This window comes from Ornithorhynchus anatinus, chromosome 17, assembly GCF_004115215.2.
Source record: "Ornithorhynchus anatinus isolate Pmale09 chromosome 17, mOrnAna1.pri.v4, whole genome shotgun sequence".
Lineage (NCBI taxonomy): Eukaryota > Metazoa > Chordata > Mammalia > Monotremata > Ornithorhynchidae > Ornithorhynchus > Ornithorhynchus anatinus.
In genome coordinates this window covers 41,054,060-41,062,328 of record NC_041744.1, presented here as the reverse complement: position 1 = coordinate 41,062,328, position 8,269 = coordinate 41,054,060, and the positions used below count along the sequence as shown (strand labels likewise).

General features: G+C 45.3%; 1 long non-coding RNA gene across 1 annotated transcript; it reads right to left on the bottom strand.

Annotated features, from left to right (window-relative positions):
- Window positions 1-231: 231 nt before the first annotated feature.
- On the bottom strand, window positions 232-7,543 carry LOC114817886. The gene is made up of 4 exons (XR_003765740.1): window positions 7,405-7,543; window positions 5,796-5,947; window positions 3,825-3,937; window positions 232-669 (listed from the first exon to the last, which is right to left on the bottom strand). It is a non-coding gene; the product is annotated as an uncharacterized LOC114817886 (long non-coding RNA).
- Window positions 7,544-8,269: the final 726 nt, after the last annotated feature.

Sequence of the window (8,269 nt, the reverse complement as noted above, 5' to 3'; positions counted from 1 at the left end):
TATCTTGTACCTCATTATACTGGCTGCCCTCAATTCTGACCAGGAGCCAAACACATCGGGTAAGGACAATCAATCAACAATATTTATAGTTCACCAATCAATCAGTGTTATTTATTGAGTGCTTATTATGTGCAGATGTCTATACTGTGTTTGGGAAGAGTACAGTAGAGTTAATAGACATGCTCCCTGTCCTCTGGGAGTTTACAGTCTACTTTGGGCAGAGCACTGTACTAAGAGCTTGGAAGAGTACAATAGACTAGGTAGATATGCTCCCTGCCCTCAAGCAGCTTACAAATGTAGCACAAGTATTGTGCAAAGAAAACTCAACACTGTACTAAATGTTTGGGAGGGCAACATAGGCTTAGAAGAAACAACCTCTTCCATTAATATTTTAGATCTAGTGGGGAAGAAAGACATAAAAGTAAGTTACAAAGAAGAGGAAGAAGAGAATGGAAAGGATGGATGAATACCAACCCCACCAGCCCTGAGAGAAAAAAAGTAGATCCAGAAGATGCTGCCAACGTTCCTGCAGAATCTCAGAGTTCCAGCACAGACACATTTCTTTTACAGATCCAGTGCAGAGGATATTGACATCTTTGAGAAGCAAACTCATCTTTTCTCTTCAAAGAGGCACAGTCGTTTCCAGGAAGGTGTTTTTTCACTGTTACCCTGAAAAGGGGAGGGACAAGTGATTTAGTTCTCACTGGACTTTGAGTGAACTGGTTTGGAGGGGACGGAGAGGGCAGGGCCTGTCTGGCCCTGGCTGGGTCTGGGTGAGGGATGGGGCTCCTCCATGTAGGAGAGAGAGATATAGGGGCCTGGAAGAGCCCAAGGGCCTCTCAGCCAAACCTGAAAAGGGAAATGAACTACAGTAGCTGATTTTATTTCAGCCAAAGTATCATAGTCATTTTATCCTTTTCTGACATCACCTACAGATGAAAAAAACATTCAGTTGCCATCACCCCACTCCTCAAAACATCCAGTGATTGCCCATCCACCTCCACATCAATTAGAAACTCCTTACCTTCACGAGCTTTAAGACATTCAATCAGCTCTCCCACTCCTACCTAACCTTGTTGATTTCCTACTACAACCCAACGCAGTCACACCACATCTCTAGTGCCAAACTACTCACTGTAACTTTATTGACCGACTCCTCAACCTCATTCTCCCTCTGGCCTCCTCTTCATGCATGACAGACAACCACTCTCCTCACCTTCAAAGTTTTAGTAAAATCACATCTCCTCCAAGAGGTCTTTCCAGACTAAGGTTTCATTCCCCTACTCCCTCTTCCTCTGTGTTGTTACAAACTTGGATCTGTGCCCTTTCATCAATCAATCAATCAATCAATGATATTTATTGAGCACTTACTGTGTGCAGAGCACTGTACTAAGCACTTACTAAGAGAGAATATGATAGAACAGAGTTAGCAGACAAATTCCCTGCCCACAACAAGTTTACTGTCTAGAGGGGGAGACTGAAACTCTTGATATTCTTCCCATCTCAGCCTCTAAGCACTTACCTATAATTTATTTCAATGTCTATCTCCCCCTCTAGATTGCAATCTCTTTGTCTATAGGAATAGAATTTACCAAGACTATTCTATTGTACTCTCCCAAGCACTTAGTACAGTGCTCTGCCCATAGCAAGTGATCAAAAATTGATTTATTGATTGATCCCACCCCCAATTCCCCCAGGATCTGGAAGTTGTTTCTCAATTTCCCGTGGCTCCATTTTGCTCCCACCCCTCCCTGTGCCCCAAAATATGCTCCTCTATGGCTCATTCCTTCTCCCCACTTTTCTTTTTGGAAACTTGTTTTACAGCTGCGTTTGACTCCTCCCTCTGCGGACTGCGAGGAGGGCGAGGCTTGGGAGTGAACCGTTCACTGCCTTATTCCTCCTCCATCCATCAAGAAGCCCTGTTCACTAGGTAACACACAAATTGGCTACAGTGAAGTATATTTAGAAGAATAAATGCTAGAATCAAGGTTAGGCAATCAGTTCTGGGCTTGGTTCAATATCTGTTGCAAAACTGACAGAGTCTCTTGCTAGCCTAGACATTCTCTTGCTAGCCTAGACATCCAGGGGTAACAAATATTAACTCTCTAAGACAGTAAATATAGGATATCCTTTCATAACCAGTGGTGCTCAGATATTCTGTGCTTGGGTAACTCACAAGAATTTTGGAGAAATCACTATCCCAGGGGACCAGGAGTAGGACATGAGAAGATCATCACAGGCGGGACCAGTGAACCAGTTCTCTGCCACCGTGAACCAGCCCTTAGAGAATTAGGACTGCTTATCTGGACCCTGGATGTTTCCCTTGCTGTCTGGAGGTGGAGTGTCTCTGAGATCCATGGAGCGAGGGCAGCAACCTAAGGGAACAAGCTCAGGATACACTAGTTGGAGCCCTAAAAATGTTCCTGCTGCAGCACCCTGGACATCCCATCCTAAAAGAGGCTGAAGGTGACCCCATCCAGGTGGTTCTTCTGTGGTCATACACAAATTCCACAGGCAGCCCCCCTTCAGGCTCCCCACCTCAGTTCACACTCCCCAGTTCTCTATCCCTTTTTCAATTTTTCGCCTGATCCCCTCTCCAGGTGGTCAGTCAATCCTGACTACAGGGAAGAGCACTTTCACACTCCCACTCATTTGTTCCCTGATTTTAACCCCATGCTTTAACTTCATCCCATTTTTCTGGTTAATTTAGATTGAGTCCTCAGGTGATATGGGCCTAAGAACATAAAGAATCATATTCCTAGGTCAGACCAATGTGCCATCCAGCCCAGTATTCTAACCCTGACAATGGCAACCGAATATTTGGAGGAAATGGGAGATTGTTTCCTTCCTGGACATCCATCCTCATGGTAAGGAAGAAGCAATCTCCTAACACTCTTAAATTTTCCTCTTGGAGCTCAATAGTTTAAATTCCTCTTGAATGTGTTTGTATTTTTGGCCTATATGACTTCCTGTGTAAAAAAGCATGTTAAAAACTGGAGGAAAAGAGGAAATTGGGTGGGGGGGAGAGAATAAATGTAAGGGGAAGAGGACAACATCTTTTTCTTTTTTTTTATATTTGTTGAACACTTACTAGGTGCCAGGAACTGTACTAAGTGCTGGGGTAGATAAAAAATAGTAAGCATTTAAGCCCCTATTCTGTAAGAACTGTCGACTCATCTCTCTCCTCCATCCAGCAGATTCAGTCACTAAATATTGTTGATTATCTGTCTCCCCTTCTAGACTGTAAGCTTGTTCTCAGTTCTCAGTAAATAGCATTGATGATGATGTGATGATTGCCCAGGGCCATAAAGTAGACAAGTGGTGGAGCAGGTATTTGAACTCAGGTCCTTTGACTCCTAGGCCCATGCTTCTCCCACTTGACCATGCTGTATCTTTTGCCCGGTGTAGCACTGGGGGGGGATTCTGAAGTCCTCCTTTCCACCCATGGAAAGCACTCCATCACCTTGTCCCCTCCTACCACACCTCGCTTTTTTCGTTCTACAACCCAGCCCACATACCTCTCTCCTCTGGTGGTCACCTTCTCACTGTGCCTGCCTGGTATATGGCGTGTGTCTGTTCCCATGCCCTTAGTTCAGGCTCAGGCCTGGTAGCCTCCAGCTGGACCTTCCTCCTCCCACTACCAACTCCCAGAGGCAGGCTGAAGCAGGAGCCTTCTGCTGTGAGCTGTTCTGGGAAAGTTTCAAATGGACTTGGATGTTTAAAGCGAAATGTACATTGAAGTTTTCATTGTGAAAGTCGGTAACCACTGTACCTCCTAAAATGCCCGGCTCAGTGCAGTATCCCAGACCTGCAATAGGGCCCACCTGTATCTGGAGAATCCAGTGTTGTCCAACCACATCCATTGCTTCTGGGTCTTGTTATACTTGAACTCGATCCAGAAATACTCATCTCCCTGACTCAGTTCACGGATCCTGACCTGAAGAGTCAATAAAAACAGGGTGAACCCTGACAGTCCCTCAGCCAGCACCTCCACCTCCCTCATTCAGGGCTTAGTGCTGACGTTTAAGGGAAAGGCACCCTTAAATAGTAGTATTTTGAATGCCTACTGGGTACAAAGAGCTGTTTCAAGTTTCTGGGAGAAAACAGTACAATAGAGTAAGTAGTCATGATCCCTGCCCTCAAGGAGTTTATAATCTAGTAAGAAAGAACCTCACAAAATAAATTTGAAATAGGAGAATGAAGTGAATTTAAGATATATATGATTATGAGCAAGTACTAAAATAGTAGAGTTTCTAAGTCCCTATGTACAGGAGGGCAATAATAATGCCCTTATGTTAAGGCTTATAATGGACTGCTTGGTGTGTGGGTGCATCTTATGCTGGGCTCTTCCCACCCAAACCCTGTCCTCTCCCTGACTTTCCCTTCACTATAGATGGCATCACCATCCTTCCTGTCTCATGAGCCCATAACCTTGGCCTAATCCTTGATTCCTCTCTCTCATTCAACACACATATTCAATCCATCACCAAATCCTGTCAGTCTCACCTTCATAACATCGCTAAAATCTGCACTTTCCTCTCCATCCAAACTGCTAACATGTTAATACAATCACTCATCCTAGTCCACCTAGATTACTGCATCAGCCTCCTTGCTGACCTCACAACCTCCTGCCTCTCCCACACTAGTTTGCTGCTCAGATGATCTCCTTACAGAAATATTCAGGACATGTGCACCACAGTCCTCAAAAATCTCCAGTGGTTGCCTAGCCACCTCTTTATTAAACAAAACCTCCTCACCATTGACTTTAAAGTACTCCATCACCTTGTCCCCTCCTACCACACCTCGCTTCTTTCGTTCTACAACCCAGCCCACATACTTCTCTCCTCTGGTGGTCACCTTCTCACTGTGCCTCAATCTCGCCTATCTTGACACCCATCCCTGGCCCATGACTTCTTCTGGCCTGGAATGCCATCCTTCCTCAAATTCAGCAGACAATTACACTCCCCCCTTTCAAAGCTTTATTGAAGGCACATCTCCTCCAAGAGATCTTCCCAGATTAAGCCCCACTTTTCCTCATCTCTCACTCCCTTCTGCATCACCCTAATTTGCCCCCTGTGCTCTCCCCCTGCTCCCCTCTCCACAGCACTTATGTACATACCTGTAATTTTATTTGTATTGGTATTTGTGTTGATGTCTATCTCCCCCGACCCCCTAGACTGTGAGCTCATTGTGGGTAGGGATTGTCACTGCTTATTGTTGCATTTTACTTTCTCAAGCACTTAGAACAGTGTTTTGTGCACAATAAGCACTTAATAAATACGATTGAATGCATGTATTAATGAATGAATGAATGAATGAATGAATGAATGAATGAATGAATGAATGGGAACTGTGGGTTTTGGGTGGTTTCCCTTTCTGGGATCCTGGTATGTTGTTGACTGAGACTAATGGTTGGCTATAGTCAGTAGTGTCTGCTAGATGCAGTGGATGGGTCCTGCCTGATGGGTTGTGAGGAGGGGGAGAAACTGTCTGCTGAATGACATTCTGGAAAAGAGATCCAAGCAGTAGAATGAAATGTGTGCTAGACAGGGGAGAGACTGGAACCAAAAGGCTGATTCTTTAGTTTAGTTAGAATATGCTGAGTGATTGGACCAGAGTGACACTAGATCCAATTCTCCTAAAGCTGCCTCTCTGGAGAGATGGAATTCCTCAGGGTCATTCTAGAAAGAAGAAACTAGAACACAGGGAAATTGGCTCAAAAAATTGGGTTAAACCTGACAATTCAAGGGAAATTTGTTCCTCTCTTGGGACCCTGGGATAGCCCTGGTTCTCACCGCTTCAGCTTCATCCTCCAGGATCAGGAGCTGGGATTTCCTGTCAGTACAGTCTCTGACACCAGATGCCTAGCTCCACTGTATTCTTGAGAAGTAGTAACAACTGCTGCTGCTCAGCTGCTATCCCCTAGTGCAGAACTCACACAAGGCACCTAGAGGAAGGATGAGGATAGATGGTTGGGATGGTGGCATTTTGCCATGAGTCCAGCTCTTTCATTGTGGAGCTGGACAAGAAATGTAGGCATTGGTATTCTGAGATTGATCTTTCTCTGCGCCCGTTGTCCACCAGCCGTTCTCATCCACTGTCCATCAGGAGCCACATCATCATTTTGTGATGTTAATGAGTTGACTGCCTCTAACCTTCTTCCTTTCAACGGCTCACAGCACTAACCCCTAGACCTTCCTGTTGGTTGCCTTTTTGACTTCCTACTGCCCATTTACAGATATGAACCTATTCAGGTCCAGCTCACATTGGACATTCCCCAACTGGACCTCATCATGACCAGGCCCTGTACCTTCTGTGGTGTCACAGATGCCATGTCCCCCACCTCCAACTCTGTATTAAAACTTTTTGTTCATAACCTTCTAACCTGCTACCTAACTTTCACCCACTTCCCCTTCAAAACTCTGTTCTGTCCCCAAGGAGAGAAGCGGCATGTCCTAAAGGAAAAAGCACAGGCCTGGGAGTCAGCGGACCTGAGTTCTAATTCCAGCTCTGCCAGGTACATGTTATGTGACCCTGGACAAGTCATTTAATTTCTCTGTGCCTCAGTTTCCTCATCTGCAAAATGGGGATTCAATACCTGTTCTCCTTCCTACTTAGACTGTAAGCCCCATATTGAACCAGATTATCTTGTATCTACCCCAAAGCTTACTGCAGAGTTCGGCATATAGTAACCACTTAACAAATGCTGCAATTATTATTGCTATTATTAAGAAGATCTCTGACCTTTGGATCCTCTCCACCCAACACAAACTACTGACCCTGCTGTTGCTGTTGCCTTTCTGCAACTGACCGGGGTCGCGGGGGAGATAGGCAATAGTGGAAAAGGGAGGCTGCAAGAGACCCCCAGGAGGAAGACAGCTGGGCAAGGAAGTTTACTTTTCAGATCTACCTAGTGAAGGCACCAATTATGATTCAAATTGGAAAAGAAGTGATTTCCAGTACCTCTAATATGCAACCCTTCTCTCCTGTCCCTGCCTTTTCAATCAGTTGATCAATCAATCAATTGACTGATCAGTCAGTAGCATTTCTTGAGTGCTTACTGTGTGGTGAGCACTGAAGTAAGCACTTGGGAGAGTAAAATACAATAGAGTTGGTAGAAATGTTCCTTGCCCTCAAGGTGCTGGCCCCTTGGGTAGAGGGGCCATCCCAGGGGCTGGAGAGGCAGTTCTCTGCCATCCCCTTGTCTGTGCCCTCTCTCGCATCCCTCAGTGACCCCCTTTCTCCCTCTATGACCCTAGCCCCTGCTATCTCCAGGTACCCCATTATCCTGGCACTGAAATTTCCCCAGTGAAACGCTCCTGGAGCATTTGCCTTCCTTGTTTTCAAGCTGTCTGTTTGGGGTTTCTGAGCAAGCTTTCTGAGCATTTCATGGTCTCTCCTCACCCTGTTGGCCAATGCACAGCTCCTCCTTCAGGGCTTCAAGTCTTGCTGAACTCTCATTGCTAGGACCATCTTCACATAAAATCTTTGGGACCTGGTCATTTTCACAGTTTCTTTCTTCAGTGGCTGCAAATGAAACAGGAGAGAAACTTAGAATGAATAATAGGATGGAAAGGGTGTTATCTCTATCCTCTGGAACCCAGAGTTTGTGATGTCACAGCGTAGATTGTGGGCATGAGAGAGGCTGGGCATGGCTGGTTTGGGGAAGGAGGACTTCCAGGATCCCAGGGAGGGAGGTAGAATACTGTCCCCAGGAGGAGAGAATCCCTGCCCCCATCAGGCACAGTGTGAGGCCCAGGGACACTTTTTAAAAAATTTTTTATGGAATTTATTTTGTGCTTAATATGTGTCTAAGCAGGAGGGAGAACAAGCATTTAATCCCCACTTTAAGATTAGGCACCTAAGGCACAGAGAAGTTAAGTGACTTGTCCAAAGTCAAACAGCTGGTAATTGGTGATGTCTGCATTAGAATCCAGATCCTCTGACTCCTAGGTCTGTTCTCTTTCCACTAAGCCATGCTGGATTCTAGAGTAGGTTGATAAAATTGAAGCCATAGTGAAATATTGTCCTTGCATATTGAGGAAGAAATCATGACTGTAAAATTTAGAAAAATTCTCCTTCACCCTCATTCTCACTTCAGGCTGAGTCAGTTAAAACAGAGCAGAAACAAACTCTGGGTTCCCAGGATCCCTCTCTGTATTATGGAACCAATTTGTCCACCCCTGAATGTGAGCTTTCTGTGGGACAGGGACTGTGTCCAACCCGGTTATCGCATATCTATTTCAGCATTTAGAACAGTACCTGGTAC